Raw genomic sequence first — 9,969 nt, 5'->3', positions numbered from 1 at the left:
ATAAATTATCCAAATGGCTTGTTGATATTTTGAGCCCTATTGTTGGCAAAATTTCTAACTTCAATGTTAAAAACAACATAGACTTAGTTGATAAATTAAGCTCCTTGACAGACTTAAATGATTTTAACATGGTTAGTTTTGATGTTACTTCCTTGTTTACGAAAGTTCCTGTTGATGATTTATTAAGTTTCTTATCTGAAGAACTCGTTAACTATGATTTACCATTGCCAGTTCCTACTATCATTAAACTTATTAAACTTTGCATTGTTGATGCAAAATTTGTATTTAATGATAAGTTTCAGACTCAGAAGTTTGGTATGGCAATGGGAAATCCTCTTTCACCTGTTCTTAGTAACCTATACATGGAATTTTTTGAAACAAGATTGCTTAACACAATCCTCCCTAATAGAGCTAAATGGTTCAGATATGTTGATGATATTTTGTGTCTTATACCCAAAAATGTAGATATACACCATTTCCTTGGAAAATTAAATAGCTTAGCCCATTCTATAAACTTTACTGTTGAGTTTGAAGAAAATAACTCATTACCTTTTCTAGATGTTTTAATTATTAAGGGTAATAATGAATTCAAATTTAAAATTTACAGAAAACCTACAAATAACTGTTCCTATGTCCACTATTATTCCTTGCATCAAGATAGAGTCAAACTCTCTGTTTTCTTATCAATGTTTTTGAGAGCTTTACGAATTTGTAGTCCTGAGTTCATAGATGAGGAAAGATCCAAAATTTATGAAATAGGTAATGATTTAAAATACCCAAGAAATGTAATTGATAAATCTTTAAAGTTGCTAGAAATACTTTTTACAATCCAAAAAGGGACAACCAGCCTTATTCAACTAAAAATATGCTGGTTCTCCCTTACCATGAAAACTTGGTTGATATGCCTTCTCTTCTTAAGACTTTTAATATTAAAGTTGTATTCAAAAATCTTGATACAGTAAAAAAACTTTTGATAAAGAATTCCCCCCAAAATGCTGATGGATGTGTCTATAAGATTCCTTGTGAAATTTGCGATAAAGTTTATTACAGTCAAAATGGTAAAAATCTCGAACTAAGATTAAAACAACATAAATATAGCATTAGAACTGGACAAGATTCCAATGCTCTATTTATTCATGTAAGAGATTTTAAACCATCCAATTGATTTTCAAAAAGTTGAGAAAGTAGTATCAAGCAAGTCCATGGTCGACAGGAATATAATTGAATCTTGTTTCATAAAAAGCAGTTTTGACAATAATATGAATATTTCCTTTGGTTTATATAAATTAGATCCATTTATAATTAATAAAATTTGGGAAGAATTTAATAATACACTTGACAAATAATAATTTTAAAAATTTTCTTGGGTAGAATAGTTTATTGGTGGTTGTGCAAAGGACCTGTCCAGTTGGGCCGGCGCGCCTCAGGTGTTTAACCGTTGTGGGATCTGATAGTGAGGTGTTAGCCAGACCCCCTTATATACCTTCCTTGGATGCTTTACTTTCATAGTTCCTTGATAATGTGAGTAGTCACGAAAGCGCTTGGAATTTCTCTATTCTTTCAGAGTGGTTGTTTTGTATATATATATATATATATATATATATTGTAGGTAGTAGGTTGGTAGACAGCAACCGCCCAGGGAGGTACTACCGTCCTGCCAAGCGAGTGTAAAACGAAAGCCTGTAATCGTTTTACATGATGGTAGGATTGCTGGTGTCTTTTGTCTCTCATAAATATGCAAGATTACAGGCAAGTCTTGCTACTTCTACTTACACTTAGGTCACACTACACATACATGTACAAGCATATATATACACACCCCTCTGGGTTTTCTTCTATTTTCTTTCTAATTCTTGTTCTTGTTTATTTCCTCTTATCTCCATGGGGAAGTGGAACAGAATTCTTCCTCTGTAAGCCATGCTTGTCGTAAGAGGCGACTAAAATGCCGGGAGCAAGGGGCTAGTAACCCCTTCTCCTGTATATATTACTAAATTTAAAAGGAGAAACTTCAGTTTTTTATTTTGGGCCACCCCACCTCAGTGGGATACGGCTGGTACGTTGAAAAAAGATATATATTATATTTATATATATATATATATATATATATATATATATTTTATATATATATTTATATATATATATATATATATATATGTCGTGCCGAATATGCAAAACTGGTCAATTAGCAAAAACTCATTTAAAATTAAGTCCTTTCTAAAATTTTCTCTTATACGTTTAAAGATATATTTTTTTCATTAATTCTAATGTAAAAATTTATAATTTTACACTAAAAGAATCTTAGAAAACTTACCTAACCTTATTATAACAAGAGTAATTTATTTTAGCCTAACCCAACTAAATGTATTTTAGATATGTTTATAATAATTTAATACTAAGGAAACACAGTGAAATATATTTTTTTCGTTAGGTTAAGAATGATTTTTGGCGTAATTATTCCATACACAAATTTTCGCTTGTCCTATATGGCAAGATGAGCGTTGCTATTTAAGCGAAGATCGCAAGTTCTGCCTATTCGGCACGACATATATATATATATATATATATATATATATATATATATATATATATATATATATATATATATATATATATATATATATATATATATATATATATATGTATGTATGTATATATAACAATTCACAAACGGGCGAAGTTATTTACAAACATTATCTCTCAGTCCACAGCAGGATTCGAACCTGCACACTCTGTATCAACGTACACAGTACTTTCGCCACTTAACCAAATCTGGGATCTGGATGAGTGGCGAGAGTACTGTATACTTTGATGCAAAGTGTGCAGGTTCGAATCCTACTGTTGACCAAGAGATAATCTTTATATATAATGCTTCATTTTTATTTGCAGGCTTAAAAAAATGGGCAATGAGATGTGCAGAGAGATTCTGTGGTCTTACAGAAGCCTGAGGAAACCAGCTACATAACCACTCATGTATCTTGTAAATATTAAGGAAGTGGTTCGCTAAACTGCCAAAGCTGTCTACATACGATGCTAATTAAAGAACACACGCACACGCACGCAAGCTTGTGCGCACGCACCCACGCACAAATAGTAATACACGAACATACACGCACAAACATCAACACATCCATCATATAGAACAACGTCTTACTACACCACTACTTCCCCAACATAACTCTAGAGGATTTTGAATAAGAGTTTCCTATAGTGTTATCTCAAGATCAGCTGACTCGACGATTACCAGCTGACATTAATTTATGGTTCTTCACTCAGGAGTCGGACCCTGGACCACCAGGCTTATCAGGCATGAGAGATGGGTGAAAAATGGACCCTAGTCATCCAAGGTGTATAGCGAATCTTCTCTTCTCTTTTCCTGTGAGTGTAGGAGCGAGCCTTGATTCACAGAGATTCAAAGAGATTCTTCAAGATTCCTAGAGATAACCAGAGAAACTGATCCTATTTTGAATGGGTAGGAGTGAGAAAAAATAGAAAAAACAAATGAGAGAAGAAGGTATGAGGAGGCCAACGAGATAGTGAAGCGTAGGAGAGAAAGATGAAAAGGGAAATTCTCTGTATGGCCCTAAGAGGTTATAATAATAATAATAATAATAATAATAATAATAATAATAATAATAATAATAATAATAATAATGTCATCATAGCTCAAGAAGACACTTATTTTAACTAGCACAATGAGAGACATGTACATGAAGGTTAATTCACAGCTCGTTATTAGTACCTTGAGATAAGAACAGAATGATCCGAGTTTCATCCTGGACTGGAGTGCTACTTTTTGCATGTTTCCCTACGCTTGTTGCCTCTGTTTGTTCAGCGGTAACTAGATACTCATATGTTATCAGATTATTGTGGGCATCATCTTTAGAGGAGGAGGAGGGATGAGATGGTGTAAGGGCTGGTAGAACATCTTAGATAGAACTGGGCTTTGATATGACCTGAGATAGGATAACTGGGGTTTGAAGCGAGCTGAGATAGGATAACTGGGCTTTGAAATAACCTAAGATAGGATAACTGGGCTTTAAAATGAGCTGAGATAGGATAACTGGGCTTTAAAATGAGCTGAGATAGAATAACTGGGCTTTGAAATGATCTGAGATAGGATAACTGGGCTTTGAAATGAGCTGAGATAGGATAACTGGGCTTAGCCTATAAATTCCAGTGTAGAAAAATATATATCATGTCTGTCTGCCTGGTACACCTTTGAAAGGATCTACTGGTGGATATTCTAACAATTTCTGGTTATGCCTGCGAGTACATCAAGTATTAAGAGATATAAATGTGCTGTTTCAAACTCAGTTGATCAATCAAAAAACATCAGTTTAATTGAAAAACGTTTATAAAAGTGCTTCAAGGATAAAATTGTATCAGCTCAAGAATATATCGGCTATTTTCCACGACTTGAGAGATTGCCACTTTCCTAATCATCATTGTGAGATTCCCGCTTGTTTTAGTTTAAAAATTTAAGCGATATTTTATACACGTGTTTGTAATTTTTAATTAAAATTAATTTTCCGTATCTACAAGTATAAGATAGAGGAGATAAGAGATCGTGCCATAACGAATTTTGGGAGATCGAGCGGTGGCGGTGACCCAGGTCACATGTGAAAGATCAAGTCATGGGAGCACGACTGGAAAAAAGTTAATAAGAAAGCATAAGGTGATATTAGAAGATCTTATTATGACTAACGGATAATTTTAATGATGCCATTGGTGTCCTTTTTTCTTATTTAGCTGCAAGTGCAGTCTTACGTATCAACAGTTTACCTGAAGTCAGTTCCAGGGTTCATCGTGGCCAGGTCCCAGACCAGGCCTCCTGGTTAATGGTTCATTATATGATTGATCATGTTAGGTGTTAAAAGCACGTATTCCAAAGTATGCACCATAGACTGGATAACAAGGAACTTACTTGAACTTATTAAATTCTCTCCCGAAGATAAATGCAGGAAATTTTCCTTACGTATAAATGCACGGCGTTGAAAAATCTTTGGTCTTTCACACTTATTGAATTATCTCTTATATGTATTCGCTGCATATATTTTATTAGGGGTATTTTGCACTGTCTACCAAGCTTCTTGCTCTCACAGGGAGTAATTTCAGAGTTGGAACCAGTCACTCCTAAATTTTCCAGGTGGAAATTATGATGTGGGTTGAGCAGCTACTCGACCAGCCCCAGTATGCACGAACACCGCACTACTCTTATTCTTATACATTTTTAAAGGGCACTAATGATTTAACAAGAGAGTTGTGATAAGCGGGGAGTGGATATATGTTAGGTCTACCTATCATCATAGTAAGCTTACCACAGTTCTCCTCTAATTCACGTTTTCTTCATTGAATGGATTACAGTTCTTAAATTTCAACATTACGGGAATACATGATTGCTTATATCAGCTTGTCATTTTTGGGTCGAAACCTCGACCTAAATTCGAGCATGTATATGTGTTGTGTCTCTGGCCTGAGACCCAAGGAGTATGTGTCCCTGGCCTGTCTCAGGCCAGGGACACAACAATATGATAATTATTAAGTAAGCTACATACTAATGACTAAGTTAAAAATTTTCAGGCTGCTCTCTGTAGTTCTGTGTATTTATAAATTGTTATAAATCAGGACTAGGACTATTTTTTTCTGTTGATGCTGCACGATCCTGGAGGAGTATGCTCCAGTATCACAACTTCAACTCCTTGTACATCAATAACTAGTAGCTCAAAACCCTCACGAGGCAGCGCGGCTGCAAGTCAGCTCCCTCAAGAGGCCTGGAAGCTATAATTCAATCCTCCCAAGAGGTTCAGGAGCCGGACATTAACATCGTCAAGAAGCCCAGAAGCATTAAACCCACCCAAGAATCCATGCAGGTGTAACTTAATACTCACAAAATGCTCAGGAGCTGTAGATCAACTCACTGAAGAGGCACAGTATCTGCAGAGGTACGAGGGTATTGCTTTCTTATCACAGAAGCCTAGGTAATATTTTTCGATGCCATTGTCCTCTGCAAGAATATAAGCTAGAACAAGGCATATTAAAATCTTGAATATGCTTAGTTTTTGTAATATTTTTTATTTGAATTGGGATTTATAGTCCAAAAATGGAATTTTTTTCAGAGCAAAATACATCACCGATAAAAGTTTGAAGTCGATGAGAAACCTCACTCTCCATTTATCACACCAATATTTATTCATTCTAAGTAAATAAAATTGCCAAATTTGCACCTACTTACGACTAAACTTAGCCTTTCGCTCTATTAGAAGCATCAACACTGTAAGTTTGAAGCCATTCAGAAGAGTCATTGTGTTTCTCGCTGCAAGGTTATCGTGCGATAACTTACATCATCTGGTTGATCAACTTCCAACGCTGGTGTATTGTACATGGTGGAAGAAGGTTCCGGGTGTTACCAACTGTTTATGTCCCATTTTGTAGGTAATTTATATATAAATTATATATATATATATATATATATATATATATATATATATATATATATATATATATATATATATATATATATATATATATATATATATATATATATATATATAGCACAGCGGTTTCATTACGATGCGAGTGCCTCTTCTGATAACCTTCAAATTTTCTACACTAATGTACACTGTTTACAATCGGTAAACTGTGATCCAAAATCCAGTTTTTTGAAGGGTTTTGGGCAGTCGTAGTGACGACTCGTTGCGTGTTATGAACACTTTCTGATTATCAAATTTAATCACACACATATTTCAGTGATAAAAAAGAGACATCAACTTTACTCCTTATTCTATTTTCTTCTCTTTATTCATGCGTGTCGGGAAGTGGTCCCGGGACGGGAAGAGAAGCCAGTTAAGAGACTTTGCAATGTGTGTAACGAATATCTGGACTCATGCGCCAGTGATAGGTGAAAGAGGGCCTTATTAATAATAGTAATAATAATAATAATAATAATAATAATAATAAAAGTAATAAAAATAATAAAATAATAATAATAGTAATAATAATAATAATAATAATAATAGTAATAATAATAATAATAATAATAATAATAATAAAAGTAATAAAAATAATAAAATAATAATAATAGTAATAATAATAATAATAATAATTATTATTATTATTATTATAAAATAATAATAATTGTTATTATTTTATGGAGAAGCACTGAAGTCTGAGGAACTGAGGCTATCAGATTTGATTCAAAGGAGATTGTAGCCTCAACTCGTCACCCCAAGAGTCCTCCACTGTCATCAAGCACCTTCTCTGAAGAGCTTATCATAGTTTATTAATATAATACAATAAAGATACTCTTATGAATCCTAATAACACGAATGGAAACAATTCTGAGAACTGGTGGGGTTCGAACCGCTGGCAAGCCAGTTCTCAAACCACAGGTGAGAGCACTGGCCTATTAGGTTTACGACTAACTTGCCATGGGGCCAGACCTTGCCCGTTTCTCGAGGTGAAGTAACACATTATATGAAAGTATAAATCGCAAATTTCTTTAACGAAAGTAAGTTATTTTTTAACTGTATATTCATTAGTTGTCGCAGGTGCTAATTTAGGAAGAATAAATTTATTAAGTTTATAAGCGAAAGTACCAATAGCTAACATAATGTATCTCATTCGGTAGTTATCCGTAAGAACTTCAGGCAAGCCATGTAAAATATAGGCTGTCACCACCAGTCCAAAGGTGCGGCAGAAGCCGTCATTGTGACACAAGAAATTGGCTTCTACCCAGAGAGCGGGACACGCATAAGTAATTAGGCTTCCAACCTCGAAGGTAAATTCTCTGCTCTAGTCCCTTGTTCGTACGCTCACTCTTGACGTCTTAATTGTATGTGCTTCTTCATCATCCCTAAGTGCTCTCAACTCATTAAGCCACATCTCTAACATGCTTGTAGTTGAAGCGAGGTTCAGGTTCAGGTAACTAACAAGTTTCTGAGCAATCAGCCAGAGCATTGTAAGGATGTCCTCAAGAGTTCCTAATATATAACATCTGAGTCACGAGTCCTTTTGTGTATGAATTCTATATTATCACATTGGTCTTCAAATGCACAAGAAGAAACATACAAGACACTCTCAGAGGCTGTTGCATAAGCCTAAAGAATTGTGAATTCAAAAAGTGGCACGCATGAATGATATAATCGTGTGAATGATACAATCGTGTGAATTATACATTCACTATAATGCGGTATACACAATAGTGGTATTATCCTCTGCGGGTGTCAAAAGCGCGTCAATTACTGAGAACATGTTCATAATTTGCGAAAATTTCAATCTGGGGCGGAAGCGAACGACCACCATAGATCATGGAATTGTCCATTGTTCCCCAGGCGAGCCATGGAGGTGTTGGGTGTTACAACTAGAACCTCCCTCAGGAGAACTCTGGAGGTCATGAATAACTACAGCAGATCCATTCGCGGGTCTGTTACAATGACCAAGAATGTTCCATTAATGAAAGGGATGTTTTATTTTCTTGAATTGTATAAGTACAAGTGTTATTCCAGTCAGCTAATTCTAAAAACTAGTAATGTAAGATTGGTAAAATTCAGATCTATCCGTGGATCTCTGCCTGTCTTTAAGATACTAAGTTAGATGATGGTTGAAGTAGTTTATTCCACAAAAAACAGGACTAGTCTTCTGTCTCCCGTAACCCGTAAGTGGTTAAGCATCCTCTAACTCACCGGAGCTAGGTTCAGCGCACCGTTGGAGAGTCTGGATGAAGAATAAACAATATAACCAGAAGGCTACTTACCTAGTACTATCCTTATATATATATCGTGATAGAATTGGTATGCTTATTGACGTTATTGCAATCATTGATGTCTGAATAAATAGGTACAATACCGTGACTAGAATAACACATAAATAGCCCGCACATAGGATACTGAAACTTGGTTCGACTTGGTCCATTAACTAGTAAGAGAGGAACTCGAAGGGGAGAGAGCCAGAATATATATGAGAGGATGGGGGGGCGGGAGTGATAGAAATGGATGAGTGAGTAGCAATAATGCAGTAACAGACGTAGTTAGTAGTAGTAGTAGTAGTAGTAGTAGTAGTAGTAGTAGTAGTAGTAGTAGTAGTAGTAGTAGTAGTAGTAGTAGTAGTAAAAGCGCAACAGAGATAGAGATGGCAATAAGAAGGTAGTAGTTAATCAGTTCTGATAATGTAGAAGAGTTAGTCATCCCGATAGGTTAACTACACCTGTAAACCTAGCCACACACATGCCTTCCCCGGACGCACACACACGCACACACACACACACACACACACACATACACACACACATACACACACACACACACACACACACACACACACACACACACACATACACACGCATTTACCCTTTCCTGTGAGTTACACTTCCTTTTGTGGAATTATAGTTTAAAAATAATGCAGTATGGACCGCCATTATGTCGACTTTGCTAAATTATAAAAGAGTTTCATGCATTCTGTTGTGATGAAAGCAAGTTATTGACAATAATTCGCAAAATTAGCATGCTACATTCTGAAGCTGTCACCTTTTAACCTCTCGGGGAAAAGGAGAGAGCAACTATATATATATATATATATATATATATATATATATATATATATATATATATATATATATATATATATATATATATATATATATATATATACATATATATATATATATATATATATATATATACAATATTTTGCTATTGCAGTACTGATTAAATGACTTAATTAAAAAACTTATATGCTAAGGAGAAAAAGCATATTAATGAGTGATATTTGACCTGGGATGAGCAACAAGGTCTTGTCAGGTAGTCTGTCTTCATGGTAGTAAGAAAAATTTCATTCATGATTATCTTCGTGTCATTATAAACATGTTCATTAGGATGAATCCATCAAGGTGGGAGTGACGCCCTTATTACTACTGTCAGCCCCGCCTCTCGGCTGACATTCTCGTGCAGCTTTCATGAACGGGGCTGCCGGGCT

The sequence above is a fragment of the Cherax quadricarinatus genome, chromosome 25 (genome assembly GCF_038502225.1).
Source record: "Cherax quadricarinatus isolate ZL_2023a chromosome 25, ASM3850222v1, whole genome shotgun sequence".
NCBI classification, from domain to species: domain Eukaryota; kingdom Metazoa; phylum Arthropoda; class Malacostraca; order Decapoda; family Parastacidae; genus Cherax; species Cherax quadricarinatus.
This window is presented reverse-complemented; position numbering follows the sequence as displayed.